Raw genomic sequence first — 24,218 nt, forward strand, 5'->3', positions numbered from 1 at the left:
AATTTATGTAAAAATCAAATCGTTTTTAGGATTTTGATCTAAACTTTCTTTAATTCCATCCATCCCGTTATTTTTTAAAGGCTACAAATATAATGACCACCAAAAAATACTTTGGTACCCTAAATAAAAAAATCATGCTTACCAAAAAAAAATACTGAACACCAAAAAAATAAGGCCTAAAAATACAAAAGTACCACCATTTTAATTACGACTGCACTTCAAATTGTATTCAAATACCAAATATATTGAATGATCACCAAAAATCATTAATGATCACCAAATCTTGAAGACCAAATTAATGCGATATTTTCACCTAAATAAACCACTATGATTACCAAAAAATGTATACATATTACCAAATAAAGTAAACTAATGCCAAAATTACTAGCCCCTCCCGCTCAACCCCCCGTATCCCGCACCGCATACCTACCTTACCTAATCTACTTTTCTAGTAGCATTTCGTTATGCTACTAGAAAAGTAAGTCAAACTGCTATCAGTTAAGTTAGCACTGCGACCCTTACAGAAACGAAATGGTACTAGAAAAGAAGGTTAGGTTAGGTTTGAACTGCGACCTTTACAGAAACGAAATGCTACTAGAAAAGTGGGTTAGGTTAGGTTAGAACTGTGATCCTCACAGAACCGAAATGCTACTAAAAAAGTGGGCTAGGTTAAGTTTCAACTGTTACCCATACAGATACGAGTGCTACTAGAAAAGTGGGTTAGGTTAGGTTTGAACTGCGACCCATACAGAAACGAAATGCTACTAGAAAAGTGGGTTAGGTTTGCTATCCTATTAAAGCACATGACTCCAAAATAATAATTATTCTAGTAACGAAATGCTACTAGAAAAGTGGGTTGGGTTAGGTTTGAACTGCGCCCCATACAGAACCAAACTGCTATCAGAAAAGTGGGTTAGGTTAGTTTTGAACTGCGACCCTTACAGAAACAAAATGCTACTAGAAAAATGGGTTAGGTTAGGTTTGAACTGCGACCCTTACAGAAAAGAAATGCTACTAGAAAAGTGGGATAGGTTAGGTTTGAACTGCAACCGTTACAGAAAAGAAATGCTACTAGAAAAGTGGGTTAGGTTAGGTTTGAACTGCGACCCTTGCAGAAAAGAAATGCTACTAGAAAAGTGGGTTAGGTTAGGTTTGAACTGCGACCCTTACAGAAAAGAAATGCTACTAGAAAGTGGGTTAGGTTAGGTTTGAACTGCGACCCTTACAGAAAAAAAATGCTACTAGAAAAGTGGGTTAGGTTAGGTTTAAAAGGCGACCCATACAGAAACGAAATGCTACTAGAAAAGTGGGTTAGGTTAGGTTTGAACTGCGAACCTTGCAGAAAAGGAATCCTACTAGAAAAGTGGGTTAGGTTAGGTTAGGTTTGAACTGCGACCCTTACAGAAACGAAATGCTACTAGAAAAGTGGGTTAGGTTAGGTTAGAACTGCGACTGTTACAAAAATAAAATGCTACTAGAAAAAGGTGACGAAGTGGATTAATTAATTTAATAGGATAACGATAATTATATTAAATATTTGCACATTTTTAATTAAAATGTGGTTACAATTTTGGTGGTCATTTACTATTTTTGGGTTTACAATGATTATTTTGGAGTCATTTGCTTTAATATGATAATAATATCAAGATTTAAAAATTTGGTTATAATTTTACATTAAAATGGAGTTCTTATTTTGGTGGTCTTTTACTATTTTTGGGTTTACAATGATTGTTTTGGTGTCATTTTCTTTAATAGGATAGAAAGATGTAATAATTTGGTTATCATTTCACATTAAAATGGGGTTTGAAATTTGGTAATCATTTACTATTTTTGGGTTAATAATGATTAGTTTGGTGTCATTTCCTTTAAAAGGATAATAAAATGTAATAAAATTGGTAATCATTTCACATTAAAATGGTGTTATAATTTTGGTGATCATTTATTATTTTAGGGTGGTAAAATAGATTTTTTTGGTATTAAATTTTACTAATTCTGGTGATCAGTTAAATAGCAGCCTTTTTTAAATTACTGCATGAGTTTGCCTTTGTTTTTTTCCAGTGTCTATTACTGTATTGCCCACTTTCCGGTCAAATACGACCCAACGCTTTTGATAATCCGGACTTGTTCAACGTACTTTGAGCATTCTATATGCTTGGATGTGAAAGCCAAATAATCTCTGCTTGTGGGTTCACACAAAAGACTTGCCTCTATTATACCGTGACAGTAACGTGCATTATATGGCATGTATAATGCACGAATGAAAGGGTATTTGGTAGCTACGGCGACACTATATTGTTTTAACTACATACGCGGTAAACGCAGCGGTAAGCGCATTGTAATTTTTCATACATTCCGTTAACGATTGCGTTAAAAGCTGCGTTTATCGCATAAAACAACCGCGCGCTTTAGTTTTTGAATAATAAAGAGAGCCTATACGAGCTAGTGTGGTAAAAATGTTTTTATTGGAATAAGGGTGAAACAGGCAGTGAGTAGGGGCATCGTACTACAGCTCTTCAGTATGAAAATAAAACATCGCGAAGGCGAAGTAATTCCACAGGCGAAAACATAAATCTCTTTAAAAAGCAAGACCAAATGTAAAATTAGTTTTTAAAAACACATGAAAACGTTAAAACAAGCAACACTAAAATAACATTAGCAACTCAGGTATACAGGATGAATCTGCTCCCAAAAGAAGCATATTGCCTGGACGTGTGTACAATCTTTTATTAAAATCTTGGTGCAACTGCTTTGTGCATTAACTGCAGATAAGCAGAGTAAGGGTGTGTATTCACCGTGCAATAAAAATTAATGTAATTTTTCAAAATGTATGTGCTTCGCACGGGTTAACAAGTTATGTACCTAAACCTGGACCAAGTATCACTCTATTGATAAATTTTCCATTACTTGAGACTCAAATAAGAAGAACATGATATAAATAAAAATAAAATAAAAAATAAAATATCTTTATTTCAGAATATAAAAATTCCATACAATATTGTTAGTACCATAATACATTACAGCTAGATGTTAGTAAATACATTAAAATTAATCATTAACACAATATTTTGACAATGAGATATGATATAAATGTACTAGATTCCTTAATTTTATTGTATTGTCCACAAAGGTGATTTTTTTCTAAAATGTACCCAATATAATTTAAGTTTGTAAAAATATGAACCAGTCAAATGGGGGATCTGGCAGACCTCGTCGGCGATGGCGGGATAACTTTGACAATTTTTTGAGAGACTGGCCAGATGCAGCTCAAAACCGAGACGAGTGGAGGAAAAGGGGGAATGCCTTTGCCCAGGGTGGGACACAATAGGCTCACAATAATAAATAATAACAATAAAAATATGTAGGTATGAATGTAAAACCCTCCTAATGCACCGCCTGCACTTGACACGTAGATAATTCTAGATTCGAAAACGCCTGGAGCGCGGCCAAATGTGAACATTTTAATTTCAAATTTGAGAAGGCATTATTTAACGGGTTTCTTTAACGGCGCTTTTAGAATTGCGAGATTTTTCTATGATGTTGGCTAATAAGCGTATTTTTGGTCGTAAATGGATGGGACCTGTTAAAGGGCCCACTGATTACCATTCCGCCTACAGTATCTGGCCTTATCGAGCGGCCTGCCATCCTAGGCCAATTAAATGCCCAAGTTAAAACAGACCTTCGCTAATGCTTTGATCAATAAAGAGCATAGGTTTTTGAAGACATAGATCGACATTCTTTGACTCGAAAGACTTGAGTTATAACCTACACACCCATACATCACGAGTAATCTACGCGGATATTGCGTCCCCGGCATAAATCCATCACGTTAACCTTTTTTCGACGTTCTCACTTTTTTAATTTAACCCCCCCCGTTCAACGACACGTGGATGGGCTTATATAGTTTGCGTGGAGCTTTTTGTATGGGGTGAAATTTAGTTTTCAATTTTTTTCAAGAGACTAATCTACAGCTAGAAAGACATGCAATAGCACTCAACTTTTTCAATAACAAAATTAAATAGAAGCGTGACAGAGTGATCAGAAACACGACAACGAAAAAAATTTTGGCCCTGCAGTAAGTAGGTAAAATTAATTTGTATATTTTTATTATATAAGTAACCTAATTGTTATCAGTTGTGATGTAGAGATTCTTGCTAACGTTTTAAAGAGTTTTCATTCAAGCAGCAGATTTGTCGCTGATCATCCAAAATCTGCCGTAGTTTAGATGTCAGTGTCAAAAGTGACGTTTCTTCAAACAAAACATATATTATTATAATATAAAAGAGCATTGGCGTGTACTTACCTACCGCACTGACGTCGTTTGTGTGTGTGTGTCGGTATCTTAAGAGCATAACCGCCCTGACGTCGTTTGTGTGAATGTGTGGTATCTTAAGGCTGGACAGCGGATATTAAACGGTGCGGCCGCTTGAACTTCCTTCGTGTCACATGGCTATATTGAATAAGAAGGGATGGATACGGCTTTTAACATTATAATTATTTTTATATTCCAAAGTTTATATTAAAGGAAAAAAATAGAAAAAGTTACGCTTCCGGCAGGACTTGAACCCGCAAAAACCGCAATCCGTGCGTTGCTCTTAACCAATTGGCTACGGAATCCTTTGGACTTTGAAGTATCGCTCGCAGACGTATCTGCTTGTTAAAAAGTTGGTTAGTTATTAACATTTCTAAGATTTACTTATAACGCCCAGGCTAACCGATTAGGCAAGGTTTTGACTTTTATTTTTATTATTTCCGTTTACTAGAAGATGTTAGAGTTAGACCATGCTAAGTTGGCAGCGATTTTGATAGAACAGACTGTGCAAGTATTATTTCAAACGTTATAATTTCATAGAAGATTGAAAAGTGGCGAAGTATAGACAAAGATTAGAAGCTAAGCTGGCGAGGTGTTCAAAATAACCTGAACACAACTTTAGAGAATATAAGAGCGTATACGGATTTGGACACATGGCTTCAGCTACTTCTGCTGCTGACAATTTAACCTCCTGAGACCCAGAAGCAGTTTTTTTGTTTTTGAATTTGGTAGGTACTCTGTCATTCAACAAAAGTTCAAAATAGCTTGCGGAATATCTACAAAATATTGTACCGGGGGTCTCAGGAGGTTAAGCATTAAAATTGTAAATTCAGATAAAATACCAGTTACGATGAGGTACCCTTGAATTCTCTAAGAACTCAGCAAATCTTCAATTTTAAAAATAATCTAAAAATCCATTTAAGAAATAAACGATTTGGTCCTGTCAATTTATATTTCTCCAAAATTATTATTCTGCCCAATCCCTATTACGAATTTTGTTCGCCTCGCCGCATAAGTCAGGCCCAGGCCAATCAGAAGCGAGAACTTTAATCAACTACCTGTCACGGGCCAGATGGTAAAAAGTTGACCCGTTATTACAGCTTGGTGAATCTTCATTTACATAAGACATCAATTTGATATGTCCCTCATCTTTACATATAAAACAGGGATTCAGATCAGACAGATGGGTCAAAAACGTTCAGAAAAACCGAGCCTGTGAACATCGCCAAAGGTATTCGGGTACATTTTCCTCAGACTTTCATGTATGATGAATGGATGAACTTTAAGAAGTGGAAAGTTTTAAAATGCGTACCTAAGTATAAACTTGGTCTTTGACGGCATCTCAGAGGTTCAAACTAAGTAGGGGGTTGTCAGCGAGCTATTTATATATGGACCGCAGCAGATGTAAAATTAATGGATCGTATCCGGAACACCATGCTGCGCTCCAGAACAAAAGTAGTCGACATAGCTCGGAAAGCGGCCAACCTGAAGTGGGACTGGGCTGGTCATGTCTGCCGAATGCCGAGTGAGCTGTGGGCCAAGATCGCCACAGAGTGGAACTGCTCAAAATGAGGAGTTGGCAAACCACGTCAGCGATGGCGAGACGATTTAGATTCCTTTTTAAAGGAATGGCCAGAGATTGCACAGGATCGGGAAGGTTGGATAAAGTGGGGGGAGACAATATAATTTAAAAATAAAAGTATAAAGTACGAAAATTAGGGTTCAGAGTCTATTTATTTTCTGATGTCCACAGGAATGTTGGGCCTTTTTTTCACAGGATTGGGACAATTTTGAAGTAACATTTAGAGATTCTTCGTGTTGTTAAGCTTGGTGATAATCCCTGAACAGTGTGACATCATACTCTTACGCACATCATGGCGTGTAGATTTTATTGGCGTTTGATATTTACGGTTTGCCCCGATCCAACTCTGTATTCTCCCATCCGTTTCTTGTTACTTTGTAATTACATCAAGCATTTCAAGCATGTCAAGAAAAGGTATTGCCTAAAATAAAAATATGTAATGTAATGTCGCTCCTACTCCATTGAAAATATTGTAAAAACTTGCTCATTTTACTTAAAACCAACTGTGAGTTATTTACCTCCTCCAATACAACAATGACTATATTCTAGAGCAAATGCATTGGATAGCTTCGATGTTGTAACATCGCTACAAGCATCGAGCGGAAGCGGCACACTGCCAGTGGAACACAATATGAAATAAACGGAACACAACTTCATTGTTAAAAGATTTGTGAAGTGTAAATGTCTTACCCGCTTAGCTACTTCTGCTACTAAATGTACGAATTTGGAAGCACGAGTAGCTTATAACCAGTTGACCACAGTTTAGAGATTAACGAAAATAACTTATTTAAGTTCAGTGTAACAACCAAAAGAATTCCATTCTTGGACCAAGGTTTCCCCAATGAATGATAATGCGTTTATTTTTCAACCGCCACGTACGAGTATAAACCCTGAAATCTTGACCAGTTCACATATTGGAGGAATTCTGGCTACGTCTTCAACTTCGGTGCAGCATCGCAGCTTTAGAGGTCAAGGGATGTATAAGTAATTATTAAATTCCTCAAGATTGTTTTTAGCACTTTTGCTCGCGGCACAATACACGTGGGGACATTTTTTAGCTCTAGATTTTAATAGTTACCTACCTATTCGTCGGCTGACATGCAGCTAAGGCCCCGAACTCTTATAACTTAGCCCATTACAAAGTTTATGCTTGAATGGCTCACCCAAATGTGACACTGGGTTTGGATGTAGTCAACTGATCGCGAATGCATCCCGGATTTCGACGTCCCGACTCTTTGGAACTCTTTCCATTTCAAATAACCCGGCTTTAAATTTTTCTTAAATAACGAAAGACAAATGTTTTATGTATTTGTGAGATCATGGACAGTTAAGGCCACTTTCACCATCCCACTAACCCAGGGTTATCCCGTTAAATCGTTAACCCGGTGACAAATTGTACTGGTAACCATGGTAACTGCAGGTTTAATGGCTCCCCTTCACGTTGGGCCAACGCCAACGCCAACGAGGGACGCATTTATGCGTTAGACGGAGCAAGTGATATTGCTATCTCATTCTACCGCATGGCTCCGTCCCTCGTTGGCGTTGGCGTTGGCCCAACGTGAAGAGGAGCCATAACCGGTTAAACTCGGGTTAGTGGGATGGTGCAAGTGGCACTTAGTACCTAAGTAACTATTTACATACTTATAAGTCATTCTGGCCTATGTATCATCATCATCATCATCCGTTTGTTTGGTTTTGGCTGGCGTCCCTACGCTAGCCCCAATTCGATTGGAGACATCAGACAGATTTTTGAATTTATTCGCAGAATTTAGTTTTAAAAGTCCCCTTGGCAAAAAGGAAGAAAAATGATACGAAATTTTAACCGTAGATATTACTAGAGTCGGACCTAAAAAAAGTCTGCAGCGGATTTGATAGCCCACGCAGTGCAAGTGTTATTTATACGTCATTATTTGACGTTTAAAATGACACTTGCTCTGCGTGGGCTATCAAATCCGCTGCAGACTATTCTTGGTCTGACTCTAGTATGTGTATTGCCTAGAATTATAATAACCTATAATTTGCCCTTATTTTTATGTCGTTCTATAAATAAATAACTCTTCTTCTATAAAAAAAAACAAAGTTTGTATTCAATTAAAATTTACTATTATAATAACTTCCTTGACAAAGTTAAAGTGTACAACTACAAAATACCTTGGTAACATTTAAGCAGCACTTATTCAAAATATTAGTCTAAAAATACAACCTTCCTCAGTAATTAAATTAATTGGCCTCGTTTTCTGCTCCTGAAGGAACAAAAGCCGTTTTTTCACGTCTAAATGAGGACCCGTCTGCAAAATAGCGGCTTGAGACAGAGTAAATGTACATTGAGTAGTCTAACTACTAACAAAAATAAACGCACACATAAAACAAGAGAGGATTTACCGTACAAGCGCACAGCTAGCCTGGATTTAGTTAGAACGAATTGATCGTAGCATCTGAGATTTAAACGTGAAGCGTGAATTTCTATATTTTTGGAGATAGGCTACTGTTTTCCGTCTTTGTGCTATGGTTGGGACGTTTGCGAGATATTTTAACTCTGATTTAAGAGCGCTTGGGATAAAAGTGGATTTTGTTCTAACAAAAAGGTTGGTCGTTGTGGGAAGTCAAGTAAAAAGATACTTTAAAAAAGTCAGATGTTTTTAACTGAACACTGTATGGACGGTGAAAGCATAAAACAACCCATTTCATAAATTGAATAACATAAAATTGCCGTGAGGCTCACATTAAAAATATTCTTCCTACTCATTAATTTATACATCTATAAACACACATATAATGAGCCTGAAGAAAAGTCTATACTCTATTCCTCTTGACAGCACTTGTGCCATAAAACCGATTGTTTATAATATAGTAGGCAAACGAGCAGATGAATCGACTGATGGCAAGCGATTACCGTCGCTAATGGACACACACAACACTTGAAAGTGCGTTGCCGGCTTTGGGAGTACGCTTTTTACTTGAATGTTTGAAGATCGTACTCGTATCGGTCCAGAAATACCGCAGGCGACAGTCAATCCAAAGTTGAGTTGTGCGAGGCAGGAAGTTTCTGGCGTAACTCACAGTTGAGGACTGCCAAATCATCTGAGTGGTGAGAATGAAAACTTAACTATAGTGCGTGTTAACAAATGCTCGTGTACAACTGATAAAAAAAAATTAAAACAGATTAATTACTAATCGTCGCTTGTAAATTATTGCTCGACATGATATCATGACATTTACGCGTCATGCACTCACGTCCAGATCCAAATGTCACCATCATCATATCAGTCAGTTATCACCCACGGCTGAGCATAGGCTTCCCTTCTAGTACGCCTAGTGTCCCGGTCCTGAGCTAATCTCATTCTCATCCAGAACTGACCCACAATCTTCCGAATGTCGTCCACCCAACGGGCCAAATGGATGCCAGGAGTTTCTTTCATCCGAAAGCGGCCATGCCCCGCCCTATGCACTTTAGTTTACTCGTATTAAAACAATGTCTATACCAAAAATATGAGTTTTTAAAGCGACACGCCTCTCCGCCTACATACTTCAACCTAAAGTCAGTATTAAGACTTTATTTTCACCCACCATAGTAACGTGTCTTAAAGTATCCAAAACTTTGTTCCCACACTCCAATTGAATCTAAATCTCACCCGCGATCGACATCACAACCGTAAATTCTATTTTGAGTCACTATCAGAGCGGCCGGGGTGCTCAAATATATCTGAACACGCACTCTAACGGCTTGACAATAGAGGCGCATTCAGATACCTTGGCCGTTCCGATCTAATGGCAACTGTGTGCTACACGGATTACTAACTCCCCTTTAACTACAGTTTAAGTTGAGTTCGGCCCTTGATTGTTAACATTCGACCCATTAAGTGTTGTTCTAAGTTCTATTGACAGTTACGAGTCTTTGGACTTTTAAGTAGGATCTGTCTGCTATGTACGTTTGAGTTCCAAAGGACAATGGAGGAGTTTTAAGTGTTTGGTTCTTCAAGGCACTGAGCGTTTTGGATGGAATTCGTATAATTAAATTGTATTTATTTTTATGGTTTTATGTTTTTTTGAAATGGCTTACTTTTGGTGTAACTCTGGTTAATCTTGATAATTTATACGCAATACGAAGAATACGAAGGCGGTTCCCTGTTTTATAAAAGATTAAGTTATTTTGGTTTCGTTTTTCTTTATTATTGAATAAAAATGTCCTATTTGATTTGATTTCTATCATTACGGATGATTTGACGCAACTACATATTTTGTACAATGTGCTGCATACAAAATAGTCAGTCGAATAGCGAATTCCGAACCGATAGACAAATTCAATGCACATTACATATAGGCAATCTAGCCTATTGTGGCAAAATTCAGTGCTCAAATAAAGCGTCAAATGATTGATTGTGTTGCAAATTTTATTGGTATTTCATATCGATATATAATCATTTTGGTATTTTCAAACTACAAATGTTAAAACGGCTGAATACAGAGCTGTAAACAAGTAATGAAAACATGTATTTACAATATACCTAAGTAAGTTTTGCAAGCAGAGGGCACACAACACGCGTATACGTTGTACTTCTTTTACCTCCCCATATGTCAGGTTATCATCTAGGAATTTTATTTTCACTACACCAGCTCGTAAAGGCTCTCTTTGTTCTTCAAAGACTGATGAGAAACTTGTACTTTTTTCCCAAGTTGTGTCCTGCGTGGCCTGTCAAAAAACCTGCCAAATTCTCCTATAGGTAAAAAACTACTAAGCCCTCTGTAGGTATAAACCTACTGCCGTATTCGAACTTCAAGATATTCACAAGAGACGACACGTACTAGATCCATTCTAGATACGTTATAGTTTAGATATCAACTAGTTCTCTTTTGCAGCGCAATTCGGGCAACCAATGTCACTTTTACGTTAGATAGCGTAAGATATCTATATTAGATGTGACTTGGATCTCTAAGTCATATCCTGAGGAAATCGTTCAAGAGTATCTCCAGAATCGCGCAAATGTCATATTTGACAGGTTAGATCTTAAACATATCGTTATCGTATCTTGGTGATGTTTAAAAGATATCTAATAGATGTCTATTTCAAAATCCGAATCGGGCCCCTATACAAGATTAATTTATCGTCCTAACGAACAGTATAAGAAGCCGGAAGACAAAACTTTTGTTGACATTTGACATCTGAAGTTCTATTCTGTTTGAGAACCAAAGAGACATAACTTAATAAGTATTTACAGAGTTCTGAAGCTAAAGCACATAGTAATAAGTATTATAATCGTTTACAAATAAAACAAAGCTGACTGGCGTGACTTTCTCTTTCAGTTTTAGTTTCAGTATATTATTTAAGTTCTGTTCTCGCCTGTAATTAAATTTAGCCAATCGAATTCTTTTTCGTTTGATAGATTTTCTCCTTGTTTTGCATCAATGATAAATTGATGAGGCTAGTGTATTTATTTTATTAAAAGTTGGAGAAACGAAATGCAAAAAGACTTCATAAAAGGCGCCGTCGATTGGACAGAGAAGCACGGCGGTATTTGTGTGGGAGACCAAAATCCACTTCGTTTGTTTTAGACCAGTTGGGTGATTTTACGGTAGGTAGTAGGTACCTATTATTAAAGATGGTGATTATAGATGTATACATAAAACAAAGAATAACATATTTTAACTGTCACCAATTCACTATGAAATCTATAATTTTAAATGTTTGTTGAAAAAAACTTCAGCGATCTTCAAGGTCGTAACAAAGTAAAATCAAAACCGTAGAAAGTTGTTATATCTGAATCGGGCCCGTGGTCAAAATAGGCTTGACTAGTCAATTTGGACCCTCGTCCAATTGTGGCGGGGTACTGGTAAGATAGCTATTCCTATTGCTGATCTAGCGCAGAGTCGATCGTGTAGCCAGCTTCTAGAACGACTCATAGGCCGGCGCCCCACTGCTGCGCACGCTACATCCACGGCCCACGTTTTAATACAAACCGTGGGCAAGCCCACGAAATTTTGTATAGGAACGTGGGTCGTGTACATAGCGTGCGCAGCAGTGGGACGCCGGCCATATACGAAGCGCAAGCACGTACTGCTCGGCTCGCCTTACAGGCTAAGCGTATGCTGAGACGCAGGTGACGCAGTTCACGCAGCGGCGCAGCGCAGAGCAGATTTTGTAAGGTATAGAACGTCCTTTACCTACCCACTCTCCATCTCAAGGGACGTTCCATACTTTACAAAATCTGCTCTGCGCTGCGCTGCATGAACTGCGTCGCCTGCGTCTCAGCTTACGCTTAGCCTTAGAGTTGGTCAAATGCGCCTAGCCTTTCAAAGATTGCATATAGGTTCTTAAGAATATGGGACGATACCGCCTTGGGCACGGTTTAGATGTCCAGGATGTTAGCCAAGTGCGCTCAAGACGACGGTTCGTATCCGGCCTCGGTCACTAGAGGGCTCGGTCACTTTGTCTTTAATATATGACATTTATTTCAGTTCACAATATATATATACTTAGTGTGACTACATAAAAACCAAACTAGAATAATTCCCTTAAGTCCTATAAGTATAAGTCCTTTTGGTTCGACTCTCCTTTGATAATGCCAATGGAACATAAGTACGTACATTCTGTCCGTCCCTTTTGGCTAGTTAGCCTTGAATTTTTAATCCCTAGTTTAAAGTTAGTGGCTAGGGACCACTCCGAGTTTTGATGGTCGAAATTTGGCCATTATTCGTGTATGAGGTTTTATATAGGCATAATAAAGACTTGGGGATAATTGGGTAACTTTTAACAGGTTGTCCTGCTTTTAGCGTCATTTTATTACTATCATATGCTCCATCAAGGTTTTATGTAGCGATAGAGTTGATATTATAAAATTGGTCTATAAGGTAAGGTGGAGTATGACTAACACAGTTTATTTTACTCGGGGCAAGACAAACAGTATGAGGATTCCATACACGTGATCATCTTATCCCGGTCATAGTCTTACCCCAACTTATCTTAGTTAATTGTGGTCAGAATTGGAAGCATACCTATAGTTTCCGAGTATTTTGGAGCATGATTCAATATCGGAGAAAAGAAACACACACACACACATGCGCCAGTGACTATTACCGTAACAGTAAATCTATTGCAGGGAAAATTTACAAAATCAAAGAAGAGCCGAAAATTTCATGGTTTTTCAAGTACCTACGTACCTATTTGACAGTGGGCGTTAGAGGTCGGAAATTTGAATTCCGCAATAGCATTTTGTCACCTTTAAAATATAAAAAAAACAGCCGACCCTTGTTTTATGCAAGGCACCACCTTTTATTTGTAATTATTTATGATATTGGCTCAATGGATAATCCAAGTTTGTGACCTCGAGCGCCGAACGCAACTTAGTCAAACATCGAAAACACCGCGAAAATTACGTTTTTTTATTTATTTAGGCGATTATAACCCTTAAGGACTAGTTTTTGATAGTGCCTTCTCAAGACGTTTTTAAAGTAGACTAAATTTGCTACATTACGATAGGTACTGGAATTGTCTCTGTAGATCTAAAAGACAACTGGCACTAAGTTTACGTGTGACAAACAAGGGAGTGGAATTCGCTTTAAATCACCGCAAGCGGGGCCTAAAGTTAAAGCTACGGATCACGAACTTTCAGTTCAGTTAGTTTTGAAACGACTGTTTGTTTGAGTGTACCTAAACCTGATTTTGTTGAACAACTTAGAAGCCAGTCTTTTCATGTTGTTGGAGTGTTGGTAGTACTTTTAAAATTCACTTTTATGAGGATTTTATGATTGTATTTCTAAGTACTTAGGTATGGGAAATGCATAAGGACAATTAAAAAATAGCTAGATTATAAATTTGATATGAAATATAACTATGGAAACGGGTTATATCGCATGTCCTTAGTTTCATTTCATGAATATGTAACTCCGCAACAGCCAAAGTTTTTTCGTGATTTCGTCATTGGTCTTATAATAAAAGTTGACCAGTATAATCTATAAAGTCACTTTCGCACAGACCAGATGGCTAAAATTTTAACCTGTGTAATCGCCTTAAGTGAAAGCGAGCATGTAAGTATTTAAACGAAAGTGGCGAAGAGGGCAGACGTTTGCAGTTTACGCTCATGAAATTGTTTAGAGCAGAGAGCAGACAGTTAAACGGAGTCTGGTGACAAGCTAATGCTTGTATATCGTGTACATTTTTAAACTTCATAATTGAAATTAAATACTTTAATAAAAACTAAAACATACTTAAACATTATTGAAAATTAAATAAGTACATGTGACTATTATGGAAATGAACACGTCATAATATGATCTCGTCCGGAAATTGTGCGAATTATTTTAATAATAAAAGCGACGGTTGATTTTCACAACTTATTTGTTAAAGAAGGCAAAACCTTCAATTACCATCCTATTTAGAATGATAAAAACACTTTTCTGTCAAGAAAATGGCGTAGGTGGCCTTAGACGATACTATAAAAAGAAACTTGAGCCCCAACGAAATGTGATTGTACTAAGAAGACTTAACAAAGAGTTTAGTATAATGCTGACAGAGACACGAGTGGAATTAGATCTATTTCTGTGCAAAAAGCGTTATTAGTAAAAAGCTTAGCGTTAGTTTTACCCAATTACTAAGAGATTAAGTTAATAGGGTAGAGATTGAATGTCAAAAGATTAAGCGAGATTAAACGTAACTAGTATACCTACTAAGTAGCTGAGACATGATCGAACAAATGAAATACACCTTTTTAGGGTTCCGTAGCCAAATGGCAAAAAACGGAACCCTTATGGATTCGTCATGTCTGTCTGTCTGTCTGTCTGTCTGTCCGTCCGTATGTCACAGCCACTTTTTTCCGAAACTATAAGAACTATTACTGTTGAAACTTGGTACGTAGATGTATTCTGTGAACCGCATTAAGATTTTCACACAAAGATAGAAAAAAAACCGGCCAAGTGCGAGTCGGACTCGCGTTCCAAGGGTTCCGTATATTACACAATTTTTAACAATCAGTGCCGGATTAAGATATGTTGATGCCCTAAGGATTTCTAGGTGCCCCCTCTCCTTCGAGTCATCAAGATTACATTGATTTTTTGGTAAATTGAGAGAAGTTCATTGCCGCGTTACAGCTGAGAATGGAAATCAGTCACATCATTTTATCACGAAAATTGACAGTGCCGCAGCAGTAATGTTGCAACAGAGTACCTAATGCTGTTGCAGTCGCCACCCGAATGTCACCTTTATCATAGCTTAGAAAGTAATAGAAACGCGAGCGAAGCGAGCGCGGAAATTTTTCGATATAAAAACGCAATATGATAGACAGTTGTAAATTTTTACTTTTAGTATGGAAATCAGTCACATCATTTTATCACGAAAGTTGACAGTACTGCAGCAGTAACGTTGCAACAGAGTAATGTTGCTGCAGTCGCGACCCGAATGTCACCTTTATCATACCTTATAAAGTTACTGAAAACGCGAGCGAAGCGAGCGCGAAAATTTTTCGATATACAAACGCAATTTTACTTTTAGTCCCAACCAGGCGCGAATCCAGGATTTCATACAGAGAAGGGATGGGACAGTTTTCTATCAGCCTAGCTTCGCATAGGGCTCGATATTTCTTAGGCTTCGATATTCGAGGTTGTTTTCATGCATAAAATATGCAAGAAAGCAGAGCTTGGAATTGAATTGGCGAAGTGTGAGAAAGGCAGTAGGCCTAGCTGCGAAAGAGGAAAGCTTGGATTTGGATCCACGCCCAAGTGTAATTAAGGCAGAAGGCCTCGCATAAGACCTAACGCCGAACCGCAAAAGAGTGGGTTGAAATCGAATCTATGCATGTAATCACGACTCTTCTACTGCTACCGATTGTTTCCCAAAGAATTACGCGCCATTATTTTTGCAAATTAGCTTTTGGGCAGCTAAAAAAAATCGTGTGGTAAAAACGATGGGACAGACGTTCCTAATTTTAAAATTTGTTCACCTTTTTCAACCTGGCATTTTGGTGCCCCTCCTGAACGTGGTGCCCTAAGCACGTGCTTGTTTTGCTTATTGGTTACAAAGTCTTTATTAATTCAACCATTAAAGTCGACGAGTACAAAAAACTTTAAGCTAGCTCTCAATTTAACATTTTTTTTAATTTGACCTTACAATTACTCGTAAGTAGGTAAGACCGTTAAATATTTAAAATGATTATCTTATCAGAAAATTATCACCAATTACTCTAAGAAAACTACTACTCTAAGTAATCCGGCACTGTTAACAATGTATTTTTTATGTGAAACGTGAGTGAAATCTCTTTAAAAAATCCGTAGGGGTCGGATTAAAAAAAACTGTAATTAAGTCCGACTCACGCTTGACTGTACATTAGTGTACTAATAGGTTTTCCTGTCATCTATAGGTATAGACCTATTTTATGTATTTTTTTCAAAATTTTAGACCTAGTAGTTTCGGAGATAAGGGGGGGGGGGAATGGTCATTTTTTGCCTATTTTCTTGAATAACTTCTAAACTATTGATTCGAAAATTATAAAAAAAAATATTTGAAATCCTTACAATAAGCTCTTTCATTTGATATGTAACATGATATAGTTTGAAAAATTTTTTTTTTCATTTTTTCATTTACCCCCCAAAAGTGGCCCCCATGTTTAAAATTCATTTGTTTACGTTACATGTCCGTATTCGGGTCACAAACTTACATATGTGTACCAAATTTCAACTTGATTGGTCCTGTAGTTCCGGAAAAAATCGGCTGTGACAGACGGACAGACAGACAGACAGACAGACAGACAGACAGACAGACAGACAGACGCACGAGTGATCCTATAAGGGTTCCGTTTTTTCCTTTTGAGGTACGGAACCCTAAAAACAATAATTTTTGGGGGTTCCCCATATTTAGAACTGAAACTCAAAAATTTTTTTTTCATCAAACCATCTATGGATAGGTCTTCAAAAATGATATTGAGGTTTCTTATATCATTTTTTTCTAAACTGAATAGTTTGCGCGGGAGACACTTCCAAAGTGGTAAAATGTGTCCCCCCCCCCTGTAACTTCTAAAATAAGAAAATGATAAAACTAAAAAAAATATATGATGTACATTACCATGCAAACTTCCACCGAAAATTGGTTTGAACGAGATCTAGTAAGTAGTTTTTTTTAATACGTCATAAATGCAAGCACCATGCAAGTAAGGACTTTTCTAGCTTCTGGAAAACCACTAGTAAATTGAAGCCTAGGTCGAGTCTTCCGGCGAGTGTAGAGGGAATTAGTGAGCCGGGCAAGATCGCGAACCTTTTTAAAAACCATTTCAAGGTCGAGGCCACACTCGGGAGTGTAGGGGTTGTGCCTAAGAGAGGGAAGGCGTCGGTCGGGTCACCTATTGTTTTCATTGCTCAAGAAGTAGCGAAAGTGGTAGGGGACATGACGCGGGGCAAGTCGCCGGGGCACGATTCCCTGAGTATTGAACATCTGCAATATGCTGGTGTTCATTTACCTAGGGTACTCGCCATGTTATACTCTCTTTGTGTAAGCCACACCTATTTACCGGACGAAATGTTAAGGACAGTAGTAGTCCCTATTATTAAGAATCGTGCAGGATACGCCTCTGATATTAAGAACTACAGACCCATTTCGTTGGCCACTATTGTTGCAAAAGTGTTGGACAGTATGCTTGACAAACAACTGGATAAGCACATAAGCCTCAATGATGCACAGTTTGGTTTCAGGAGCGGACTGTCCACGGAAGCGGCAGTTCTCTGTCTCAAGCATACTGTCCGATACTACACGGACAGGAAAACTCCCGTTTACGGGTGTTTTCTTGATCTAAGCAAGGCCTTCGATTTGGTGTCCTATGAAAAGTTATGGCAAAAACTGCATGAGGACACGACATTGCCAGGTCAGCTAATTGAAATGTTCAAGTACTGGTATGATCATCAATATAATGCTGTCAAGTGGGCAGATTCATTGTCTGATGCTTACAGGTTGGAGTGCGGGGTGAGGCAGGGGGGGCTCACGTCACCTAAGCTCTTCAGCTTGTATGTAGATCGCCTGATTGGTGAGCTCAGCAATGCCATGGTCGGATGCTCAGTGGGCGGTAAATTTATAAATAACATAAGCTACGCAGACGATATGGTGTTGCTGAGTCCATCAATCAGTGGCATACAAGACCTGTTGACGATATGTGAGCGGTATGCGGATTCTCATGGCCTCAGGTACAATGCCTCGAAGAGTGAGTTGTTAGTTTTTAAAGCGGGTACTAAGAGCTACTCGCGTACCCCTCAGGTTGAGCTTGGCGACACTCCTCTCAAGATAGTTGAAGAAGTTAAATACCTGGGGCACTGGGTTACTTCATCCCTCACAGACAACAAGGACATCGAAAGGGAACGCAGGGCGCTGGCGGTGAGGAGTAACATGTTGATCCGCAGATTTGCTAGGTGTAACAAAAACGTTAAAATTACCCTATTTAGGGCATACTGTCAGTCATTTTACACCTGCTGTCTATGGATCAACTATACTCAAAAAACCTACAGCGCCCTGCGCGTCCAATATAACAACGCTTTCAGGATGCTGTTGGGGCTCCCGCGGCATTGCAGTGCGTCAGGCATGTTCGCGGAGGCGCGCACGGATGGCTTTCAAGCGATAATGCGAAAACGTGTCGCGTCCCTGCTGAGACGTATCGCCGGTAGCCCCAACAGTCTCCTGGAAACAGTAGCAGGACGGCATGATAGTCCCTTCCATTACTACTGGAACCAGATGCACATGTTGTCCACCTAGTTTTTAAGTGTATTTAGTTGTAAATGTATATAGAGTTTAAGTTTTATTTAAGTGTACATATATGGAATAATTTATTAATTCTGAAATAAATGATATAATAAAAAAAAAATCGTAAACCGCAATTTTATTATGTTACTTGCTGCTACGGAACCCTTCATGGGCGAGTCCGACTCGCACTTGGCCGCTTTTTTGTTTATTGGTCTATTTTAGTGTCTCACTGCTGGGTAAAGCACCGTCGAACAGAAAAACTTATAGGGAGTAAATGCAAAAAAAAATAAGAGAAATTTCTTACTTTACTGCCCTATGGATGTTATACAGGGTGGCCAAAAAATAAGTGCATTCCCGTTGCCAGGGAGGTTTTGGGATTATACTGAGCAACTTTTACTATGGGCGCAATCCCGAAATCGCAAAAAAAAATTTCCCTCCCATTGAAAGATGATGCTGACATTGAAAGGGAACTTAGAGCGTTGTGTGTTAGAGCGAATATGGTGGCCCGCAGATTTGGTAGTTGCTCCACTGAGGTGAAAAAGACTCTTTTTAGAGCTTTCTGTACTACCTTTTACACTGCCAATCTGTGGGCGTGCTATACCCAAAAGCAGTACAACGCTCTTCGTATACAATATAATAACGCCTTCAGGGTGCTGATGGGACTACCTCGTTTTTGTAGTGCGTCGGGGATGTTCGCGGAGGCCAGGGTGGACTGTTTTTACACCACAATGAGGAAACGCTGCACATCCCTGGTGCGCAGAGTGCGGGCTAGTTCCAACGGCATCTTGAGGGCGTTCGCAGAGAGGTTTGACTGCCAGTTTATTGTTTATTGTTTATTGTTTATTATTCAAAAAAATTGTAATTACAGCGTTCGCCAATACATTACAATCTTAAATACTAACCAACATTACTTAACCTAATTTTTAAATTCACTACACTATACTACTTAATTAATACAGCGATTCAAATATTCGTTTACATTCTTTTACAAGCTGTGACCACTTGGATGCGAACACATCAATGTGTGGTGCCATATTAAGCACAGAGTTGAGCAGCGTGAGTGCGGTGTGTAGCGGCGCTTGGCGCAGCAGGCCGCTGCGCGCGGGCGGCGCTGCCAGCAGCCGCGCGCTGCGCAGTCGCCCGCGCGCATCAGGTGCATACAGTCTTACTACCTCACACACCAGCTCTACACAATCCACCCTATTATGGATGACGCCTAGGGCGAGCTTCGCTACTGCTAGGTGTCGTCTGATTTCTAGTGATTCGTACCCTAGCATGCCTAGCAGAAAACGCGTCGTACCTGTACCTGAATCACTGTCATATGATTCACGTACTGGTGTCCAAGCCTCTCTAAGGCTTTTATTGTTTGTTGTTTTAGTATAATAAGTTACAATATAGTGATTTAATTTATTTTAATTTAAATTATTTAATTTAATTTATTATAATTTATTTGAATTTTAATGTAAATTCATCATTTCAGCCTATATACGTCCCACTGCTGGGCACAGGCCTCCTCTCATGCGCGAGAGGGCTTGGGCTATAGTCCCCACGCTAGCCCAATGCGGATTGGGGACTTCACATACACCTTTGAATTTCTTCGCAGATGTATGCAGGTTTCCTCACGATGTTTTCCTTCACCGAAAAGCTAGTGGTAAATATCAAATGATATTTCGTACATAAGTTCCGAAAAACTCATTGGTACGAGCCCGGATTTGAACCCGCGACCTCCGGATTGAAAGTCGGACGTCATATCCACTCGGCTACCACCGCTCTTAATGTAAATTAGTTAATTTAATTTTAATCTTAATTTTAATATAATAAGTCAATGTAATATGATCCTAAGTTGGTCGAAATAAACGATTTTATTTATTATTTATTTATTATTATTGAAAATGAACCAGCCAAAATTTTATGAAACAGCCAAATTTTTGTTTCGCGATTTCGGGGTTGGTCCCATAGTAAATGTTGCTCAGTATAATCCCAAAACCTCCAGAATGGCAACGGGAATGCACTTATTTTTTGGCCATCCTGTATAGGTACTATTTTACCACAATAACTCGTAATGTTTCTCTTTATTCTTCGAAAACTGAGAAAGTTTGATATTTGCACAAGAGTGGCAAAGTTTGAGTTGATTTCTCATATTGGATGGTAGAATTGACTTTTAGGGGATGATTTTGAATTTTTTTATTTTACATTCGGAAGAAAAGTTTGATTAACTCTCTGTCTTGAAACCCTCACAACGCTCAAGATTCCACCTTTGGATCCATTTGGTATGATCGTGGTTTAATTTTGGGATATTTCGCTTGCTTATTATTTATTATGCTTAATTCATTTACTTACTGATCTGTAATTATATTTTGTCTGATTTCACAGCAAAGCGCGTAGTAAAACGACTCAGGTAAAATAAAACGCTTTTCAAGTTATCCATTAGTTGCCTAGTTTTACTAAACCACATCATTAGTGTCGCCTAAAGAGCGATTGTATTGCAAACATAACTTTGCGCTCAATTTGGGTGCCATTGCAAACTGTTTCTAACAAATTAGTTCGACATCGGGCAAATCGCTGGTTTATCGACTGCAAAAATAAGTTTGTTGGATCAAGACCACTAGCAAACAGTGTTGAATGTAAACGAAATTAAACTGTATTTTGAGAACTAAAGAGTACACTTTAGAATAAATGGATATTTATTGTTTGGTGTGTAAACAGTTTTGAGTCTAAATCTAACGGTTTTAAGTTGGTTTTGCACTGAATAAGTCATAACTTTTTGCTGAAAGTAACTGAAAAACATGTTTTAAAGTTTAAAGTTGGCGGTAAACGGTGCTAACACAGACATTTAATTCTTGTTTCTTTTTTATTGTTGCCAATTACCGATCAGGATACGGATAGTGTCGCAGCTTTTATTTTATTTCTTCTTTCAAGCGTGTGTTAAACAATAAACATGTTTTAAGTTGGACGTATACGTTTTTGGACATTCTGTAATTGAATGTACGGCCAAATCCAAAAATATATCGGATATCGGTTATTTTGATTGCACGAAACAAATAAAGTTACTACCTATTGTATAAGAACCTCAAAAAATCAGTAAGGCGCCTTAGAATAGTATTTTATACAATCGTGATATAATAGAGAGTTTTTCAGTCGAGTACCGTATTTAGGCAACGAAGCTTGCTGAGTTGCCTAAGTAAGGTACGAGATTGAGAAGCTTGATTATATCACTATTGTATACAATAATTTTTCTACTAGTCAACAAAAATAATCCTTTAAACTAGTAGAATCATACAAACAAACCAAACCAAAAGTATACAGCTAAGATTCGCGAACAGCCGCGATACCTTCACACTGGTACGCGCCCCGGCCGCCGCGTTGGTCAACGACACCTTCTCGTAACTCATGAGGCCCTGGTACTTGCTCCGCGCTAAATTCAATTTTAGACAGTTGTTTTCTCGATTTTGGCCACCGTAGCCTATGGAGACTAACAAGAAACACTAAGTGGTTTTCGTAGTCTATGGATGTTGCTATATTAAGGGTGTCACATGCGCGTTTCTGACTTATGAACCAATTGTTTCCACTGTACAACCTAAAATAATTAATTTGAGATATGGTTTTGTTTCGTCCTCTTGATCGCGGCGAGCTGTGATTGGTCAATTTCATTATAGTTGACTAAACTGTATCGATATGAATATTGTAGTTGAGTTGGGAGCTCATACACTAAAAATACCCAATTGCAGTTTGGTATAAGAAATCTTAATTCAAGAATTACAGTCGACTAGTAGAAAAATATTTTTTTTTTAACACGCAGCTAAAAAACAGCAGTCTTATCGATAAAAACTTAAAAAGCGATCTTGTCTCAAACTATAAATGTATAGGTGCTTTTTTATGATATTGGAGGCAAACGAGCAGACGAATCGCTTGATGGTAAGCAATTACCGTCACCCATGGACACTTGCAACACCAGGCGGTCTAGCATGAGTTGCGTTCTCGCGCGCGACTCCATACATCTAGCGCAACTTCAAGTATGGACTCGCACCCGAGAACGCAACTCATGCTAGACCGCCAGAAGATGGGGTACGCTCATTTCTTGCAGATTAATTAGAAGATCGGGTCGGTCCGGAAGTACCGCGGGCGACAGTTCATTCCACAGCAGCTGTTTAGCTGTGCGAGGTAGGAAGTTTCTGGAGAAACGCATAGTTGAGGACTGCCAAGCATCTAAGTAGTGAAGACTATAGGTACTATTCTTAGGAAATTGACTTGATCATATAGGTGTAAAATTGTGTACGTACTTACGTACAGGCGTGGCTCACTCCGCGATTTCGTCCGTCGCTACAAGCATACATGCGGCCCGCACCAATTTTGGTGTCTAGTAGCAGAATAATATATACTTGCCGCGCACCGCTATGGAATGGACGCCTGCTCGCCCTTGCGCCACCTTGCGGTCATATCTGTCGTATATGAGAAGCGTTTTGTTAGAGAGTGAGCCTTCTGTACCTAGTAATATTATTTATTCTGTGGTACGAATAAATATATTTTAGTTAGTACTAGGTATGTACTGTTTTCCGTAGGTAATGTGTCAAAGGTAGCCGAATAGCATTGAAGCCAGTATCTCTAATCAGGCATTATCCATTAGCCTTCAACGAGCTAAATAGTACGCTGGAGTACAAATACGTTAGGTAATAAAGCGCAAGGGGATGGGTACATTTATACGAAAATCCCATACCGTCTACCATGGTTTTGTTCCTATTCACCTCAGGTATTATTCACCCCGGTTGACGATACTTAAAAAACCAAATTTTACAACCAGTTATTAGTGAAAACGTGTTTTTTGTATCGCCCCAGTGAAAACGCGTTTTCACTAGCTCTCTAAGGATCTCGAAGGTTTTTCTCCGAAACCAGGGGAACAATGGTGTCCTCGAAACGTCAGAGCTACTACCTCTGACGTTTCGAGGACGCCATTAACTCTTAAGTATACGCGATCAAGACCCGTTATAAGTAAGTAAGTAAATAATAAAAATATTCCAATCTGTTTCTATTTTTTGTTTTAATAATTTTACATACCTAATATTCATATTTTTTTTATATTGGCATGAACTATGCATAATTTTATCTGATGGGGTAAAAAACACACAGTTTGTAGCATCCTAAATCTAAAGGCTATATAATAATATACCATGAATTAAACGATAAATGTATTTAATTGGTGCGGTACTCAACTATATATGACTATCCTCTAATACCTTTTTATAATACTCCAGGATATCGTATTGCTCTAGAATCCTTAATGTCTTTTGTAGTCAGCCGAAGTCATTTCAAAATGCTTAGAACGAATCCAGAACGGTCTTAGTTTAAACTCGAGCGCAGACAATATTCACTTCCAATAAATTCAATCACACTTTCACCGTCTTATCACTCTATAAGCTCTCGTCTAAACTAAACCGTATTCTGAACAGACTAAGGTAGTTTATATAAAAATAGAATAGAACAGATACGAGGTGTGGAAAGTATGATCGTTCCCAATAAACGTCCAGGTAAAGTAAGTGCCTGTAGTGGATGGCTTTGCATGTCGCGTAGTGTAAAGGAAATTCCTGAGACAATATGAGAGCATCGTATATTGCTTTGGGTGCGAG

At 38.4% G+C, this 24,218-nt stretch overlaps 1 long non-coding RNA gene across 1 annotated transcript in view; it reads left to right on the plus strand.

Moving 5' to 3' along the window:
• Positions 1-18,758: 18,758 nt before the first annotated feature.
• LOC134796430 (uncharacterized) overlaps positions 18,759-24,218 on the plus strand; it is a 373,125-nt gene continuing 367,665 nt past the window's right edge. Inside the window, exon 1 of the long non-coding RNA XR_010144929.1 lies at positions 18,759-18,800. This is a non-coding gene — a long non-coding RNA (uncharacterized LOC134796430). The remainder of the gene's footprint in view (positions 18,801-24,218) is intronic.

This window comes from Cydia splendana, chromosome 13 (assembly GCF_910591565.1).
Source record: "Cydia splendana chromosome 13, ilCydSple1.2, whole genome shotgun sequence".
NCBI classification, from domain to species: Eukaryota; Metazoa; Arthropoda; class Insecta; order Lepidoptera; family Tortricidae; genus Cydia; species Cydia splendana.